We start from the raw sequence: 19,344 nt of genomic DNA, 5'->3' as shown, positions 1-19,344 counted from the left end.
CAATGGACAGCCTCATAGCACTGCATCAACCTGCTGTGCCACCAGGGAGGCCCAAGAATAGATTTTCAATTAATCAAAAGTTTGTTGGAACTATAGAGAGAAATTGACAAACCCATCCTCATAGAGGAAAGTTTTGATATATTTCTCTTAGTTATAGATAAGTCGAGGAGATAAATATCATTAACTATACAGATGTTTTAAATATTTTTACATATTGTATTGTGGAAAATTTAAAATACTCAAAAGTAGAGTAAAACCGGTTCCTCCATATATGTTTCACCAAGTGCTAGACTATAGAACTGAAGCCTTCAGAAGCGGAGAGGAGTCTAGGGGAGGGGAGGGGCAAGCTCAGCGGGGAAGGGGCCCATGGCTCATGGGCTATGGCTGCTTTGATGGTGGGAGCACTGGGTAATAGCACCAGAAGGGGATCCTATGCTTGCAAAATAGTAACAACAACATAAGCCAGTGTTACCAAAAGAAATGTGACTCTTCTTAAATAAATAGACATTCCATGGTTTTAAAAAAGAATAAAGAGCCTAATGAGCATAGGCGGAAACAGCCATTCAAAATCAGAGAGACCGTCTCCCAGAGCGAGGCCATTCAGGTTTGCAGGCTTCATTCCCTCTTGTCCGGTTGGTTCCAGAAGTAGCGTGATCTTTGCAAACATATGGCTTTGCTCTCTCAGGCCTCTGGCACACCTGAGCAAAGATACAGTAGGAGCTTCTGCTCTGAGCCTCTTTCAAGATGTTACTGTGATACTGGATTTCCCTTATTACAAAACTCATTTATCACTTCCCCATAGCTGCTGTTCCTCCTTTCGTGTATGCCGACACTTTTGCACCTTTGGAAAGGACATTAAGTCATTGGGTCACTGTTCAAGTCTTAAATGCAGGCGGCCCTGCTGGTCTAGCAAGCCCCTCTCCTCACTCTGTGGTTCAGGTAAGAGAGGTTACTGGGTGTAGAGGAGGCGCTGTCTTTACACAGCTGCATTCACTGTCAGCCCCAATTTTGCCATGTGTATGTTTGGAGAGCAGATAACTTCTCTCTTTGTTTTAAAATTAATTAATTTTTATGTATTTGACATCACTGTTCATTTTTGTACAATGTATGCTTTCTTCTCTCAGGTGTAGTCCCCGTAAAATACCCACCACCAATTCACCCGTGACCATCACCATAGTCCCTTCTGCTCTTCCACCCCTTTTTTGATCCCTCTCCCTCCTCCTTCTCTGCAGAATGTCTCAGATTTATAGTTGTCTGTTGATTTTGTATATATTCACAAAGGAATACTACTCAGCAATCAAAAAAGATTAACTCATACCATTTGCAGCAACATGGATGGAGCTGGAAGAGATTATGCTCGGTGAAATAAGTCAGAAGGAAAAAGAAAAATATCGGATGGCTTCACTTATAGGAGGAATATAGGGGATCCAAATAAGGGATCAGGAAAAAAAATAATAGACTTCTCTTTTTAGACTTCATGGGACTCTAGATGAAGGAAAATGTATCTGGTCCTAATGTAGAGAGCAGTAATCAGATAAGAATTTGGGGGATTTTAGCCAGAAGGTTAACGTCTGTACATGAGAGAAGGGAGAATAACTGTGACAAGAGGAAAGACCGAAAAATTGAATCCCCCCTCCCCCGGAATTTTCCTGCCATTTGACCTTGCAGTTCTCTAGAGGGGAATATTGATGTTGAGTTTGCCCAGTACCTTGCTGTCTGCAGTGCAAGCTGAGGCTTGACTTGTGCCTGAGGGGCCTGGCTTGTCCCTTCTGTGATCCTTATGATAATAACAGGCCTCAGTGTAGCGACTGGCATTGTGGTCTGGACCCCAAAGGAAGCACATGGAGTAGCAGCCACATCCGAAGCCCAGATGTGAGCTAACTCAACTTGTGGTTCTAGACAGCATCACCACAGCCCATCACCACGCCTGTGAGCAGGAAGATGAAATGTTTGTTATAAACCACTGAGTTTGGGGATGCTTTATTATACACTAACAAACAGCTGCTAGGCATCAGCAGAAACCAAGACAACAGAATTTTGAATTTTTGTCAGCCTGATGATTATGATTTGAAATCTTACAGTATTTATTTAGTATCTATTTTTAGGGCAGGCCTATTATAAAAAGGGAAGGAAGCTTGCACAGACACAGGTGGGCAGGCAAAGCTGCCTCTGAAAGGGTCAGGTTTGTGAAAAGAGACACCTGCACAGTCATGGGCAGCCTTGGGTCAACAGCTGCCTGTTTTTACTTAAATTTAGCCTCATGCTTAATCAAATGGAGCATATTTTCACATTTAATAACATTTGCACTTTCATTTTTGTAAAGTGCTTATTTATGTTTGTTTCAAGAGCATCTTAGAAACCAATGACATGTTGTCTTAGCACTTTTTAGACACTTTTCAGGGATATTGAAAAATGGTCCCCAAGAAAGTCCATTTTGACCTAGAAGTTCATGGATTAGGAATTTCAAAGTACACTTTGTGGGCAGCAGCAGGCGCCCATGCCTGTGTCTGTATGTTTCGGGGATCTCTGCACCCTCAGAACCTTTGTTCTTCTGAAAGATGGGGTCTGGCATTTTTTCTGACATGCCTTTCCTAACATTTCTTCATTTCCACCATGAGTTAATGCATTTAGGGTGAGAATTACAGGTGTATTATTACCACATTATTCCTATGCCTGACACACCTTTGTAATTTCCCAAGTGTCTGACACAGAGCTCCTAAATCCCCTTGGAATTTCCTGGATGACAGGAATGTTGTTCTGAGGTAACTCTTACTGGGTTCCTGGGTGGGGGCTGGTCACCAGAATGGCTAAACCATGACTAGAAGCCTGGAACATTTGATGCTACCTTCCCTCTCCCATTTTCTGTAGAGGCAAGAAGGGCTGGAAATTGAGTTAGTGATCAATCATACTAATGTGATAAAGGCTCCATAAAATTTCCAGTGGCCTGGGATTCAGAGGTCTTCTGGGTGAGTGAGCACATCTAGATTCTGGGAAAGTGTTGCACCCCATGAGGCAGAAGCTGCTGCTGTTGTGACTGTTCTGGACCTCACGCTATGTAGCTCTTCCTCTGACTGTTCATTCACATCCTGCATTATACCCTTTATAATAAGCCAATAAGTGTAAATCAGCGTCTCCCTGAGTTCTGTGAAATCAAATTATTGAACCCAAGAAGGAGGTTGCAAGAATCCTGACATATAGCCAGTGGTCAGAAGGACAGATGCTGTCCTGAGGCCAGCATCTATAGTGGGGGTGGGCAGACTGGTGCGGATCCTTAATGTGTAGGGTCTGAAGCCACTCAAGGTAGATAATTCCATAAACAGATTCAGTTATAGGATATCCAGCTCATGTTAGAGAATTGCTTAGCTGCTTTATTGAAGAACCTTCCCTCCCCACATATTTCATGTCAGAAGTAATGTGAGTGTGAATTAAGAAAAAACATAGGTGGGTTTTTCTAAGACAGTGCATATAGCCAAGTTCATTCGTGTTAGCTGCTGTATGATGTTGCTCTTCAATACAATACAACACTACACCTAATTATCCATTTTTTAAAAGCAGGACTGTTCTGCATGAATCTTTGTGTCACAAAAAGGGTTATAATTAATCCAATACTGAGGATAAAAGAGAAGATTTTGAGAGAGAAGTAACCAGAGTTTGAGAACTCGGGAACTTGGAAAATGTCCAGTCATCATCTCGATGATGCTGGCAAAGTGTGCAGTAGTCACTCAGGTTCATACAGCAGTTAATGCGATGGTATTATGTTTGAGTTTAAGAAGAAAAACCAGAAATCCTGGGCCTCCCCAGTGACGCAGGCGGTTGAGCACCGCACTGTGAAGCTGTCCGCAGCCTCTGCAGCATGGGCTCGATCCCAGCCGGCCAGGGAGAAACCCACATGGCGTAACAGACCTCTCCTGACTTGCCCGCTGCTCTCCTCAGCAGTGTATTTCATCAGTCTACCTGTTCTGTTCCCTGCTCTGTCTCTGGTGAATCCTCTCACCCTCCTGCACATCTGGCCTGTACCCCAGTTCTTGTATAAATAAATAAATCTAAACAAAACAAAACAAAACAAAAACCAGAGGTCTGTGAGCTTCGTTCTTCCTCAGTCCCATCCTGCCCCACTCTGGGTGTAGAGAAAGGCTCCTAAAATTGTAATCTTTCACAACATGCATTTTATGCTTCTGAAGATGCTTAATGAGACGTTGAAAGGAGAGAGTTCTATAAACTCTGGTAAGTGGAAGGATAGCTGGTCTCACCCAAGTTATGTTCACCATGTCACTGTTGGTAGAAAGCATCTCAGGGAGCCACCTCCTCCCATTTACTCTAACAACTCCTACCCCCTCCCCCCACCCAACCGCTCATTTTCAAGATCTTCTACACACAAATGCACATCCACACACACATATATAACACACCTTTCCTTTTTGTTATTGTTGGACAAAAAAGCATAATAGCAATGACCCTCCCAATCATCATAACAGGAAACTGTAGTCATCCAAAAAGAGACAACCCAGCAACCAAGGACACAATGAAAGCTACATAAGGGAGCAAATAAAGGATGTACTACCTAAAATAAGGAAAGTACTGTGCAGCAGTCATGATAACTAAGGGAAGGGAGTTGAGTAGGGCAGAATAGTCTTAAGACACCAGAATTTCAGATTCACATCATATTTCCTTGATTTTCTTGACAATATTACCGAAGACCCAAGTTTCAGGCAGTCCTAGCCCTGAGCCAAAACTGGAAAGTTGCTGTGGCCTAGGGCTGTTCTCCAGAGTGGCTGCACGTAGAATGGGCTATTGCTGGATCATTAGTGGTACACCTTCTAGTTTGTTCCATATTCTCTGTTGAACCTGAGAGAAAATTAGTACAGGGCCTATTGCATCTTTCCTGTAGGGCTTACAGAATCTGACATTTCCATCCTTTCTGCAGCGCTGATGTTTACTACTAAAGGTAGTGATCTGAGTTTTAAAAAAGACTTGCTTCAAAAATAATTAGCTCCTTGAATTTAAAAATTCAGGGAGTTTTTAGGGTTTACATATGTCTAATGATTAATTTGGTCTGATCTCCTTCTACCTCCCAAGGACAGTTTGACTGGAACTGCTGTTATAATATGATCATCTTGGAATGTTTGCTCTCTGTCCATATGATGAGAGGCACTCATCATAGCTCAATTTACAGAGTTTTATGTTGAGAAAACAGGAAAATTAAATTAGTTTAAGTCATTGTATATAATATTATTATAATTATAAACAATTATAAACAAGCATAGACTTGAAGCAATTTGTTAATGTTGTTGAATCTTTCTGGGGCCATGTTAGCAATTTGTTTAGTGTTGTGATGACTTCAGAAGAGTCAGATTTGGGGATTATCAGGACACTGTGTGTTTCCTTGGCCTAAAGATAAGTTCTAGCAAATAGAGACCAAACAGCTGGGGACAGTGGGCCTGCAGTCATCCCCCTGTCATCCCCTGTCCTTGGCTGGAGCTATCATCCTTCCCTCTGCCTGCCACACACAAGCCTGCCTCTCTGGCTACCTGTTTTCAATCACATATGCATCTTAACATCTCAATCACAAACATCTTCACAGTTATCTTCCTTTTAATAGTTGAGACAAACTTGCATAAATGATTGAGACAAACTTGCATAACCAGGAATCAAAGAAGTTCAGTAGCTAAAGCAAGATATGTTTTGTCCCAATTGTTTTGAAAAGATAAGACAGATCTTACTTTTTTGGTGAAAACTTCTCAGCTTTAAAGTTCTTATAGTAAATTTATTTTCTGCAGCTCAATACGGTATACCACAATAAAAGAAATTTAAAAATGCTTTAAATTTTCTGTAGTCATAAATGGCTTACATAGTTTCAAATGTCCCAAGAGATTTAGGAAGAACATATGTTAATGTTTTTTCTCTGATTTGAATTTTCTATTTGGGATTTTATGAAAGATTGCACAGTTAATATACATAGAAAGGAACACTAAAGTGATCTAAGGTTAAAGCACCAGCAGTGATATAGATGTAGTTACAAAGATCTCAATTTGTCAAGAAACAGGTTAACTGAACTCACCCCAACTATCTTCCATGCATTAGATTCTAGTTATTTCCCGAAGGTGAAAGGGTTGTGAAAGCCGTGTAATTCCTTTTTCTTATAATTTGACTAAAGTAAATCGAGTGATGATATATCACCACTACTTTAGAAATAAAATGGAGTAACTGCCATAGGGTTGTTACATTATGGAGAATGAAGGTGTTGTAACAATAAAACAACATTAGCCTTCTTCCTGTGTCTGCCTGCCACTGAGCCAATTAACCCAGCCTTCAACTGAACTGTCAACCAAAGTCCCAAGGCGAAGACTTAACTGCTGACCTCGGAAAATAACCAGTTGAGGGCCTCCCCAGTGGTGCAGCGGTTGAGTGCTGGGCTGCGAAGCTCTGCAGTGCCAGTTCGATCCCCCGCTGCCAGGTGAGGGTCCCACAGGGTGTGCAGACCTCTCCTGCCACACCCGCTGCTCGCCTGAGCAGTGTACTTCATCACTCCGCCTGCTCTGCTCTCCCCTCTGGCTCTGGTGAATTCTCTCACCCTCCCAACCCGCGCTTCTGACTGTACCCAGTGCTTGTATAAATAAATAAATAAATATTTCAAAAACAAAACAAAACAAAAAAACACTACCTTAAAAAAAAAAAAAAACAGAAAAAAAAAGAAAATAACCAGTTGAGATTTGGGCACTCTTATACATCTAGATGAAAAAAAAAGAGTGGGTTTATTTCTTAGCAACAAAGATGGTGCCTGGAAGTTGGAAGTTGGCATGTTTTCTTGTTGAGACCGCAGGGTCGAATGCTCCTTCAGGTAATTAGCTGGGTGCATAGGAGAATAAAGGGGTATATTCTTAGGGGAAATCTTGGGGTAATGTCGGATGATTGGTATCAAAACTCTTAGGTTCCTTCCTTGATTTTAATTTGTGGCCACAAGATATTCATAATCTCAAAATTTGACCTTTTGTTTCTATGGTAATATATTCCTGGTGTTTGGTGGGTAAAAAGATCAAGTTGGGTAATATAATTAATACATATATGAACAGCTTTTGGAACACCTCCTTATATTTGAATTGAAATGAGATTTGGTCTGTTTTCTAAGGAAAGAAGAATTTTAAGATCTAATTTCTTTCTATTGTAATATAGTTTATAAAAGGATAATACAAAGAGTTACATAAAAAAGTTAACTTCCAGCCAGTGAAGTTAAGGATGAGAGAGGTGCTTAGCCTGAAAATAAAAAACCTGATATTTGAAACTCATCAATGACCCTAAAAAAACTCATTTCACAAGCAGAACATCTCTACAAGTTATCTGGGTTTTAAATCATATCATTTTATCATTATGAAAACAGGAATGAAGTAACAAAGAATATAGGAAGCAAGTATTATGGCCAATGAATAAATTGCACTAAGTTCCCAAATAAGTTCCAAATAAAGTCCGCTAATAGTTTTTGAAAACAGAGAAAAACACACACATGGAACAAGGAGTGAATATTTTTATCAAAAAAACTTCCTAACAAATAAGTATTTTGCAACTAAATGAGGATTAGACTTGCCTGGATAAGATAAATAGGCAAAGGATTATAACATAAAATTATTGAAATAGCAATACATATGGTCCCAAATTATATAAAAAATTTAACTCATTTAAAATTAGATAAATACAAATAAAAACAATGAAGCATTGTTTTTCTTCTATCCTATTACAAATACTTTTCAGTTTGGTAATGGTAAAAGTCTATTGGTATAGGAGAAAAAGGCACTTTTATACACCGTATAAGGGAATGTAAATCAGGTTTAAATTTGGGGAGAATGGTTTTTACCTAATTTAAGTTTAACAAATGCACAACTCTTTGACCTACTAATTCTACTTTCAGGAATCAAGATTATTTGTAACGCAGTTACACTGTGAGTAAGAAAGGAAATAGACTATCCATTTATCGTATAATGGTTAAGTAAATGTTTGCACAGTCATAAAATATATAACAAAATCACACAAAAATATATGGTGTGTGCATTAATATGGAAGCAAAAGTAAAATATACCTATTTTAAGTATACATTAAATATTTTAAAATATTAAGTATATTGATTATATTACAATTATATTAAACAAATTCTATTTTAAAACAAACAAAAACTAAAATTATTATAATTATATGAAACATATACTAAACTTTAAAAGAACATTGTTTCAAATTTTCAGGTATAGCACATTCCACTTTTATGGTTTATATAATATGCAAAGGTAACTAGAATTTGGAAGTAGATTTCCAATTCTCATTTTTACATTCTTCCAAATTAAAATAAAAGTTAACATGTAACCATGACTTTTATGTTGGTGTTTTAAAAAGTTAAATAAAATTTTGTAAGTAAATAACAATAATTAAGCTTGAGTTTAATATTTAAGTTTGTTTTAGGGACAGTCTTAACCTGAAAAGAATATATATGTTTGCATCTCACTCCTAAAGCATAAAAATTATTACATTGAATAACTTGTATGCTTTATGGAGCCTGGAGTCACTGTAACCCAGGATCACATTGATCCTGAGCTGTCCAGCAACCCAGTTTTCAGTTTGGCAGCCATATAGTTAATTCATCACTCTAGTATTTCCTTACAACATCCAGGAATTTGGTAGGAAATAAATATTTTGCCTCTTTCACAGCTGACTTTTTTTTTTTTAAGGATTTATTTATTTATTTATACAAGAACCGGGTACAGGCCAGATGCGTGGGAGGGTGAGAGGATTCACCAGTGACAAAGCGGCAAACATAACAGGCAGACTGACGAAATACACTGCTGAGGGGAGCAGTGGGCGCTACAGGAGAGGTCAGGCGGGCCATGTGGGACCCTCGCTGGCCAGCTGGGATTGAACCGGTACTGCAGAGGCTGCTGACCGCTTCACAGCGCTGACCTCAACTGCCTGCGGCGCCAGGGGAGGCCCCACGGACTGCCATTTAACTAGAGAAAACAAATGCTTTCAAAATCAAATCAGAAAAATGATTGATCAAACTGAGACAAAATCAGAATTTGATAAAAACTAGCATGTTCCCTCTAAATTAAACTTCACACTGATGTTGCAGGCTCAAATACAACCTGTAAACCCAGGGGTATTAAAAATATTTTTATACAAATGACTAGGTTTTTTTCTTTTACCAAATTAGCTTAATTTTCTTGCCACTTTTCAGTAATGATGTAAATAAGTTCGGAAGATGATCAGGTATAACAATACATTGTCTTCTACCTTTAAGTATTTTGCATTTCTTCATATGAACATAAAATTAGTAAACCTAAGAAGAAAACACAAGATTTTGAGTAATTTTTCCCCATCTCAAAGTGAAGAGGGAATATAGTATGATTATTACTTCATGAAGCAGTTGACTTATTTACCCAGTAAGTTATGTTCTCAAAGAGATGAGAAAAGAAGATGGAATTATAATTTGAAAAACTGAAGAATGAGAAAATGTTTGGATCTATTGATAAAAGTGGTTTTTCTTAGGCCATTTTTGCTGTTTGGTCAAATGAAAGTATGGCTATATTTACTCATGATTCCCTCTGGATAACTGGAAGATCATAAGGGACTCTGGATGATGAGGTCAATGAGCAATACTTAAAACTAGAACAGGCAGGAGAGTGATTTCTAACTTCAGTTCTATATAGAAGTTGGAAGGAAGAACAGGCCCTAGAGGTCTCATTATAATGATTATTAGTATCGAGCTCCTGATCTTGTTTTCTGCGTGTCCACAGAGATCCAGCTCTTGGAAGAGTAGAACTGATTAACATGTTCTCCCCATGCTGCATACAGCTATTAAAAAGTTTCAAATGAGTTTCATTATAATTCACAACATGGAGAAATCTCTAGGGTCATCCGTCTTAGAGGAGAAACATTCAATTAGTAACTGATTGCAGTGGGACCTGAGTCTGCTTCCATCACTGCTGGGTTCCTTAGCTTACAGTTGCCTCTCGGAGTCACCCAGCAGCTCTGGGGATTTATCCAGCAGTATCATTTGTACCATGAAATCTCACCTTTCCCAGCACAGTTTGGCACTGTGTTAAGCAAGGATTTAGTGGAGTGTCTAGGAGAGCTATTCTCTATCTGTGACATTTTTTGTATTCCATATTTAGTCTTCACCAATAATTCCCATAAAAATTTCTAATGCAGAATTACTCTGGGAATTCAATAAACTTTTATTTATCACACATATTTGCAGGCATTGTAAAAGATACTTAGAATATAAATAAATGTTATTTATCTGCCTGAGGGTTGTCACATAATCCAGAGAAAGGTAAGAATGAGGAAATTACAGTATTATGTCCTATTCAAGATAGAGAAAAAAATAAACAATGGATTCTAGATTGATTCTGTTGCATTTTGCTCTCAGATATTTTCACTTCCCACTATATTGTGTTCATAGCTGTATTCCTAGAAAGTGTTAGCTCCTAGTACTCTAAATATTTATTATACCAACTAATCATTAAAGTGATATAGTAAATATAATGCATTGAAGACTTGCTCTCTTTTACAATGACAGCATTTTGTGAAATAAAATTTTATCATACTTTTAAAATTGAGGTAACATTGGTTTACAACACTGTGTGAGTTTTAAGAATATAATTTCACACTATCTCAAGTGTATACCCACCATCAAAGTTCTAATTCTAGGGGCCTCCCTGGTGGCGCAAGGGGTTAAGACACAACCTATGAAGCTCAGCACAGCCACTGCAGTGCGAGTTCGATCCCCAGCCAGGGAGCTACCCACATGACGCAGCAGACCTGTCCTGTCTCGCCCACTGCTCCCCTCAGCAGTGTATTTCAGTCAATCCACCTGTTCTGTTCCCCACTCTGTCTCTGGTAAATCCTCTCACACCCCCACACCTTGCCCTGTACCCCAGTTCTTGTATGCATAATAAAATAAATCTTGAAAAAAAAAAAAGTTCTCGTTTCTGTAGTTACTATCACTCTTCTCTACCTTTCCTCCCACCTCCCTTCCATTTCCCTCCCTGCTAAATATCACTTTGTTGTCAGAATCTTAGGGTTCATTTTTCTTTTGGTTATTCCTTTGCTTTGTTTCTTTTAGTCCACATATGAGTGAAATCTTCTGGTATTTGTCATTGTCTTTCTGACTTCCATTTAGCATAATCCTCTCTATTTTCATTCATGTTGTTATAAATGGGAAGCTTTTCTCTTTTTTGAAATAATGGAGTAGTATTCCATTGTGTATGGTGGCGCAAGGGGTTCTGGGGAAGTTTTATCCTTTTGTTTCTGGGAGGGATGGCCCATGGAGGTCACTATTGAGCTCTTTTCACTGTTACTTAGCATCTATCCTCTAGGAGATTGGCATTTTTAGGCAGTATAATTTTCTTAAGATTCGTCAAAATTATTGTGTATGTCAATAGTCCATTCCTTTTTATACTGACGGCAGTAACACCATGGTATGGTTGTGGCAAATATTTTTTAATCATTCACCTACTGAAAGATATTGAGTAGTTTCCTCTTTGAGGTCATTACAAACAAAACAACTGCTACATTCATTTACAGTCTTCTACATGAAAATAAGTTTCATTTCTTTGGGAAACATATCCAAAAGTACAGTTGCTGGATTAAATGGTAAATTCATTTTTTTGTTTTGTTTTAAAAGGAACTGCCTAACTATTTTAAAGAATGAATGCATCATTTTACATTATATGAATGATCCACTTTGTCCACATTGTTGACAGCTTTTGGTGGATATTTCCCCTGACACGCTGATAGCCATGCAGTGATACATCCCCGTGATCTTAATTTCCATTTCTCTTGGTAATGATGCTTAATGTCTTCATGCATACATTTTCTGATTGAATTACTTGTTTTTTTCTGACGGCCCCCCAGCTTTATTGAGGTATAATTGGCTTTAAAAAATTGCGCATATCAATGTTCCAATCTGATGAGTTAGGGCTTATATATGTATTTGCGTTGCCATCACCACAATCAGGGTAATAAACACATCCATCACAGCCAAAGTTTCCCTGTCCCTTCATGTTTTGTTTGTTTTTGTGGTGAGAACACATGACATGAGCACTACCCCCTTTTTTTTTTAAAGATTTGTTTATTTATGTATACAAAAACTGGGGTGTAGACCAGAGGTGGGGGTGTGTGTGTGAGGATTCACTGTAGAGAATGGGAACCAGAGCAGGCAGATCTACTAAAATACACTGCTGAGGGGAGCATGGGTGAGACAGGAGAGGTCTGTTGCGCCCATGTGGGTTGCTCCCTGGCCAGGTGCTGGAGACCAGCTCCAGCTAGAAGTTGTGTCAGGGGTCTCAGAGAGGAGAGGACGGCATCGGCCAAGTTTTCTCGGAGGACTGAGGGGAAGTGGAGCGAGGTAGGAGTGAGGTAGACACAGACACCTTCTTTCATGCAAGTATCTCCTACTGAGGGTCTCAGCAGGTCTTTATTTATACCTTAAGGTGAGCGGTGAGATTACATTAGCATAAGCATCAAAGCAGAACAGAGACGATCATTACATATTTTCTCATGAACATACAAAGACCCTCTTGATCTCATACTACAGAAGGACACTTCTTTAATCTGATTAAGAAAATCAACAGGGACAATTACTCTCCTAGGTACAACTCTTTTTCTAACATAATCAATTGTCTAAGACAGTACAATGTTCAGTAACAATCAATCATCCTGTCAAGCCTTCCTAATTTCAGAGTGGACATGAAAGTCCATTGTTATGCTGTGTTACTAAAATCAGCCCATTCCCTAGCACTCAATTAATCTAGCCTATTATCAGTTATTTCAAAGTGATCTAAAGTAACTCAACAATACTGTTTTAGTTCTACAGAAATCTAACTTTTAACTAGAAATACCTAACCTCCACACAACCTGTGAACTGTTGGCCTTTCGCATACACCAGGAGATGTACTGTTGCCACAAACACACGTACCCCCCAGGTTAGGCTATGGTTTCCAAGCACAGCTGGTTCAGGGCAGCTTGTTCTCCATAGTTCTCAGGGCCAAAACATTTCTATCCTAACTATATTTTTAACAATTTTTACTTATTTTGTGATAGTTCATGCATAAGAACAATAAGCCAATTGTCACTTGGGTCCGAATTAGGTTTTTACAGGCCAATTTATAACTAACTTATGTTTGCATTAACCAAGAACAAAGAGGAGAGCATTAGCAGGCATTGCCATGGAGACTCCCTAGTTCAGATCTTCTTTGGGAAGTGCAAGAACTCCCTTCTTCTGGGAAGTACAACTTTCCCTCTTCGGGGGAGCACAGGAGCTCCTCTCTTCTTGGGAGTCTGCCCCAATGCCCGGACCATGTCAAGAGACAGCATGGGAGGCGCAGCCTGCCACAGCCAGGGATTGAACTCGTACTACAGTGGCAGGTGATAGCTCAATAGCACTGTGTCTTTAACCCCTGCTCCATCCACTGGGGAGGTCTGACAGCTACTCTTTTAACAAATGTTTAAGTGCACAGGGCCTTCGTGTTGACTCTAGGTCCTGTGTTATGCAGCACTTCTCTGGAACTTACTTACCTTGTTGAAAACTGTTACTTAGCACCCATTGAACAACTGTTCCTCGTGTTCTCCTTTCCCCACACCGTGGCAACCACCATTCTGTTGTGTGATTCTGTACATTTGATTATTTCAGATGCTTCTTGTAAGAGGAATTATGCAGCATGGACTTACTTCACAATGCAGTGTCTCTCTGATCTGTGTTGTCTCAAATGATAGGGGTTCCTTCTTTCTTAAGAATAATATTCTGTCATATTCAGCCTCTGTATATGGGTACAATGGATCAGCTATAATCAATAGCCCCTCACTCCCATGTCTTTAGTCAATATTGCTATAGTTTTGGGTATATTGAAAATCTTAAGAAATTCACATACAAAAAACCTTTAGCACTAATAAAGGAGTTCAACATGATTGCAGAATATAAGACCAATAAGTAAAATTCAATTGTATATCTAACGACCAGCAATGAACAATCTGAAAATGAAAATAAGGAAATTAGCATTTAAAATAGCATCAAAATAATAAAATACTAGATAATTAAATTAACAAAAAATAATATTCTGTCATATTATATACCACATTTTCCTTATCCATTTGTCTGTTAATGAACATTTGGGTTGTTTCCATCTCTTGAGCTATTAAGAATGATAGTGCACTGGTCCAACCACTATGGAGAGCTGTGTGGAGATTTCTGGACCTACTAAACATAGAGCTTCCATAGGATACAGCAATTTCACTCCTAGGTATTTACCCAAAGGACACAGAAACATCAATTCCAAAGAGCACCTGCACCCCCTATGTTTATAGCAGCACTGTTTACAATAGCTAAGCTTTGGAAACAACCCAAATGCCCAAAAATAGATGACTGGATCAAGAAGATGTGGTACGTATACACCATGGAATATTACTCAGCATTCAAAAAAGATAAACACATGCAATTTGCAGCAACATGGATGGCGCTGGAAGGGATCATGCTCAGCGAAATAAGCCAGAAAGAAAAAGAAAAATACCAGATGGTCTCACTCATAGCAGGAATCTAGAAAACTTAAATAAGGACCAGGAAAATGAATAACTATAAGAAAGTGAAAATCAAAATCAACAAAAAACTATGAACCAAAGACACTCTATGGAGGGTGGGAGGCAGGGAGGGGAAGGGATTGGGGTCAAAATAAGGGGGTTGCAATTGTATGGGGAATATAAAAATAAAATTTATTTAAAAAATATAAATAAATAAACTGAAGATGATCCTATCAGAATTAAAAAAAAAAGAATGATAGTGCATGAGGGCCTCCCCGGTGGTGCAGCGGTTGAGCGCTGGGTTGCAAAGCTGCCCGCAGCCTCTGCAGTGCTGGTTTGATCCCCGGCTGCTCCCCTGCCACCAGAGGAAGGTCCCACATCGCGCGCAGACCTCTCCTGCGGCCCGCTGCTCCCCTCAGCAGTGTACTTCGGTCTTTCTGCCTGCTCTGCTCCCTGCTCTGGCTCTGGTGAATTCTCTCACCCTCCCGCGCTACTGACTGTACACAGAGTTTGTATAAATAAATAAATCTAAAAAAAAAAAAGAATGATAGTGCATGAACATGAGAGTGCCATTGGTGGGTATGTAAACTCGTGCAGCCATTTTGGAAAGCAATCTAGAGTCACCTTAAGAAACTAAAAATGGAAATACCATATGTTTCAGCAGTCCTGCTCCTGGACATATATCCAAAGAGTGTGAAACTTTTAACTCAAAAAGTAATATGCTTAACAATGTTTATTGCAGCACTATTTATAATAGGTAGAACATGGAAGCAATCTAAATGCCCACACATAGAAGATTGGATCAAGAAGATGTGGAATATCTATGCTGAGGCTACTGCTCAGCCATAGAGATGAAATGTTGCCATTTACAGCAAAATGGGGCATTTCAAGGGAATTATGTGTAGTATATAAATACTGGACATTTATATAGACAAAGCATGGATAGTGAAAGAATCTTTAGAGGAGAAAAATGAAATGTTAACATAGTCTTATTATGGAGAATATTCTGTTATTCTCATGAGATGAATATATTTGATTGTTTTTACTTTATACCTAAGTAAGTAGACTAAGTAAACTTCATAGAATTAAATGAGAGGCAATCTTTTGTCATTATAATGTGATTAAGGATATAGATATCTTTTTTTCCCTTGAAACCTGACACTCATTATTCTCTATACGTTATAACAGTGATCCGAAATTTTTTAAGGGAAGAGTGTGATGAGACCTAGCCCTTGTGAGGAAAGATGGACATTTTGAAGATAATTAGTGGGGAATTCCAACAAGGGCTTAGAAAATTGAAATAGCTATAAAATGTGTATTCTGTTGATCTTCTATCCCCACTCCAAGATATTACTGATTTTAAACTAAGGCATCTCTAAGCTGCCTAGAGATGAAAATGGCTGCACTTGTTCACCAGAGACTGAGTCTAAGAGAATGTATATTTTTGTAGCAGTAGTACCCAACTGTAAGTTGTTTTCCAGTGGACGAGATGGGAAATGCTGAACCACGAGTCTCCACACTCATACTCCACACTAATAAGGCCTTTAGTAAGTGTTATAGCAAGGCTTAGCACCAATATTTTACTTAGTTTGTAAAGTAGGAAGCCTTATCTATATTCTAATGTTCATACCTTCTCATGGGAATAACAGAATATTTGCTATAATCAAAATGGAACCAAAACCCCGTTCTTATAAGCCCTAACTACTCTAAAATAAAATCTAATCTGTCTGGACAAAGTGTAAGAGTTAGTGCTCCAAAATAGAAAAATATGCCATTGTGTCTGAAAGTATGTTTTGGAAAAAACTTATTGGGTATTTGGCAATTTTTCTGTGGCCTCTAGATTAACCTGAACTTTCTTAAAGATTTTGAGGGAATTTAAATGGGAAATTGCTAACCATCCTTTATTTAGTTCCTAATGATAACACTGGTAATACTCACACATTTTGGAAACCTTATTCACTTGCAGAAGTTCTAACATAATATATGTTTTCTGGGTTATGGGTTGGGATTCATCCAGGTGGTAATATTTCAGAACTGAAGAAACATACTCGCCTTTAAGATTCAGTCACTTCATAAGAAACCATTTAAATTCATTTTCATTTTGACTGGTGAGGAATTACAGTCATTAATGTAAATATGAATAAATCTGTATCCAGAGAATAGCCAATCATAAAGATTCCAACAGGGTTATCCTGATGACATATGGGAAAAAGGAAGATAAATACTCTTCAAGCACTTGAAGCAGAAGATTCTTTAGCCTTCTTTTGTCACTAATGAAGATTTTAATAAGTATTGAATAATAACAATTTCTTCCTTCTATATAAAGCAAAGTATTGCTTCATTTATCCTTTCTTCTTCATTCTCTATTGCTTCAGAAAGTCAAACATAAATATCATTAAACTCAGTTATATAAAAGACTCAAATTATGCAGGATCTAAGTGTAAGCTATGGTATTGGAAAGTACTAAGAACTAGACCACTGAATGGTTTATTTTGCCTCTCAGGCATTTGGCACTATAAAAGCACACTTGAACTTTCTAGAAAAAATAAATGCTTTTCTGTACTTCCAAGTTCATTCTTTTCATGCATACTGAGGGCTTTCTAAGCACGGATTACTGTGATGGAAGCTGGCATGGGTACAAAATTGCCTGGTATCTACATGCAGGACTGATGTTTTGCAAGCTATCTCACTGCTTGATCCTGGATTGGAGGCCTCCTGATAGTGAATGCAGGCCTTAGCAGGACTCGAGTATAAGCGATTGGCAGACTGCATTTTCTCAACCTAGTGTGAAATCGCACGTTTCATGAAGTGTCTCTTCAGCCTGTAATGTCAGAACATTCCTTTATTTCCTAGGCCTAACAACATGTGGAGAACATGGATCAAAAGACACTTAAAGTGTGATCACTTTTTATTGCACTTTTCCACCCCCCTTCCCTAGCACCTGTTTCATGGCCTCTTTAACATCCTTGTTTCTTAGTGTATAAATCAGGGGGTTAACGCTGGGAGTGACAATGGTGTAGAAAATAGTAAGGAACTTGCCTTGGTCCTGGGAATAAGTGTTTGCAGGCTGGAGGTACATGTGTATGATTTTCCCATAAAAGAGAGAGATGACAATGAGGTGGGAGCTGCAGGTGTTGAAGGCTTTCTTTCGCCCAGAGCCTGACTTGATCCTGAGCACGGCACGTGCAATGTAGTCATAAGAGATGAGAATGAGGATGAGTGGTGCCAGGATGATAAGGATGGCCAAGGCAAATGCCAGTGCCTCAAGGTCATCATATCTACACACACCATGCCAATCAGTGCTGGCATCTCGCAGAAGAAGTGGTCCACTCACGTGTGCTCACAGCGGGGTAGCAACAACGTCCGGGGTGCCATGATGAGAGAATTGCCAAAGCCGCTCAGCCATGACACCGAGGCCAGCTGCCCACAGAGGCACGGGTGCATGATGATGGTGTAGTGCAGAGGCTGGCTGATGGCAATATAGTGGTCGTACACCATGACCACCAAGAGGACACCCCTCCCAGAGCCAGGACGAAGTAGAGCTGGACAGCACAACCCAAACAGCTGATAGTTTTATCTGGGCCCCAATGGTTGTAGAGCATCTGAGAGATGGAGCTGGTGGTGAAACACATGTCTAGAAAGGAGAGGTTGGCCAGGAAGAAATACATCGGTGTGTGCAGCCGCGAGTCCAGAGCCAAAAGCAAGATGATGGTCATGTTGCCAAAAAGAGTGAGAAGGTAGAAAGTGAGGACAACCACAAAGAGGACCAGTTCTAGGTGGGGATGGTCAGAGAAGCCCACCAGGATGAAGCCGTCAAAAGAATCTGTGTTGTTCATTTCCATCACCTGTGACCACTTATTACTTGTTAGGTGAAAGATGAGTCTCTGTGAAGAACGTAGTAACACTCCCTCAAGGTGGGATGATTGGCAAAATGACAGCATAAAAGCTTTCTTAGAAATGCTAGGTGCTGGGCCTCCCTGGTGGTGCAAGGGGTTAAGTCTCAGCACTATGAAGCGGTCTGCAGCCACTGCAGCATGAGTTCTATCCCCAGCCAAGGAGCTGACCCACAGGGCGCAACAGATTTCTCCTGTCTCCCTGCTGCTCCCCTCAGCAGTGAGTTTCAGTGGATCTGCCTGTTCTGCTCCCGACTCTCTGGTGAATCCTCTCACCCCCTGCACCTCTGGTCTGTACCCCAGTTCTTGTATGCATAAATAAATAAATCTTTGAAAAAATGCTAGATTCTTGGGCTAGAATTTCAATGGGTATTAAATAAGTCATTATTTGGTTTGAGGAGCACAAGATTTGGAAATTTTTCAGGTTCCTGACTGATTTTTTTTTTTTTAAAGATTTATTTATTTATTTATTTATACAAGCACTGGGTACAGTCAGAAGCGCGGGAGGGTGAGAGGATTCACCAGAGCCAGGGCGGGGAGCAGAGCAGGCAGAAGGACCGAAGTACACTGCTGAGGGGAGCAGCGGGCGGCAGGAGAGGTCTGACTGATTTTTTTTAACCAACATTTTACATCATTCCTTTCAATTTTTCAGGAAGTGAAAAAAATGCTTTCAAAAGCTGATCACTTGATGAGAGACTAGTGACTCTAAATTACTCATTTTTTAATAAAATTGGGACATACCAAATTCTTCTAGTCACAGGTAACCCGTGCATAGAACTAGTGTCTTATGACTGAATTGGAGAACCAGGCTTGCTCTAGGGTGAATCTCATTCTCAAAAGCATCTCAACAATACCTGGAAATTCAGTCATATCCAAAACCTACAGGATACAAATGATCAAA

The 19,344-nt window shown here is 39.4% G+C and overlaps 1 pseudogene across 1 annotated transcript; it reads right to left on the bottom strand.

Annotated features, from left to right (window-relative positions):
* Nucleotides 1-17,458: 17,458 nt before the first annotated feature.
* LOC311167688 (putative olfactory receptor 2W6) lies at nucleotides 17,459-18,398 on the bottom strand (annotated as a pseudogene). The gene has a single exon. The product of its transcript is annotated as a putative olfactory receptor 2W6 (transcript).
* Between the last annotated feature and the right edge of the window lie 946 nt (nucleotides 18,399-19,344).

The sequence above is a fragment of the Talpa europaea genome (assembly GCF_964194135.1).
Source record: "Talpa europaea genome assembly, chromosome: 2".
In the NCBI taxonomy this organism is placed as follows: Eukaryota; Metazoa; Chordata; class Mammalia; order Eulipotyphla; family Talpidae; genus Talpa; species Talpa europaea.
The sequence above is the reverse complement of the archived record's forward strand: the minus strand, read 5'-3'. Positions and strand labels throughout refer to the sequence as shown.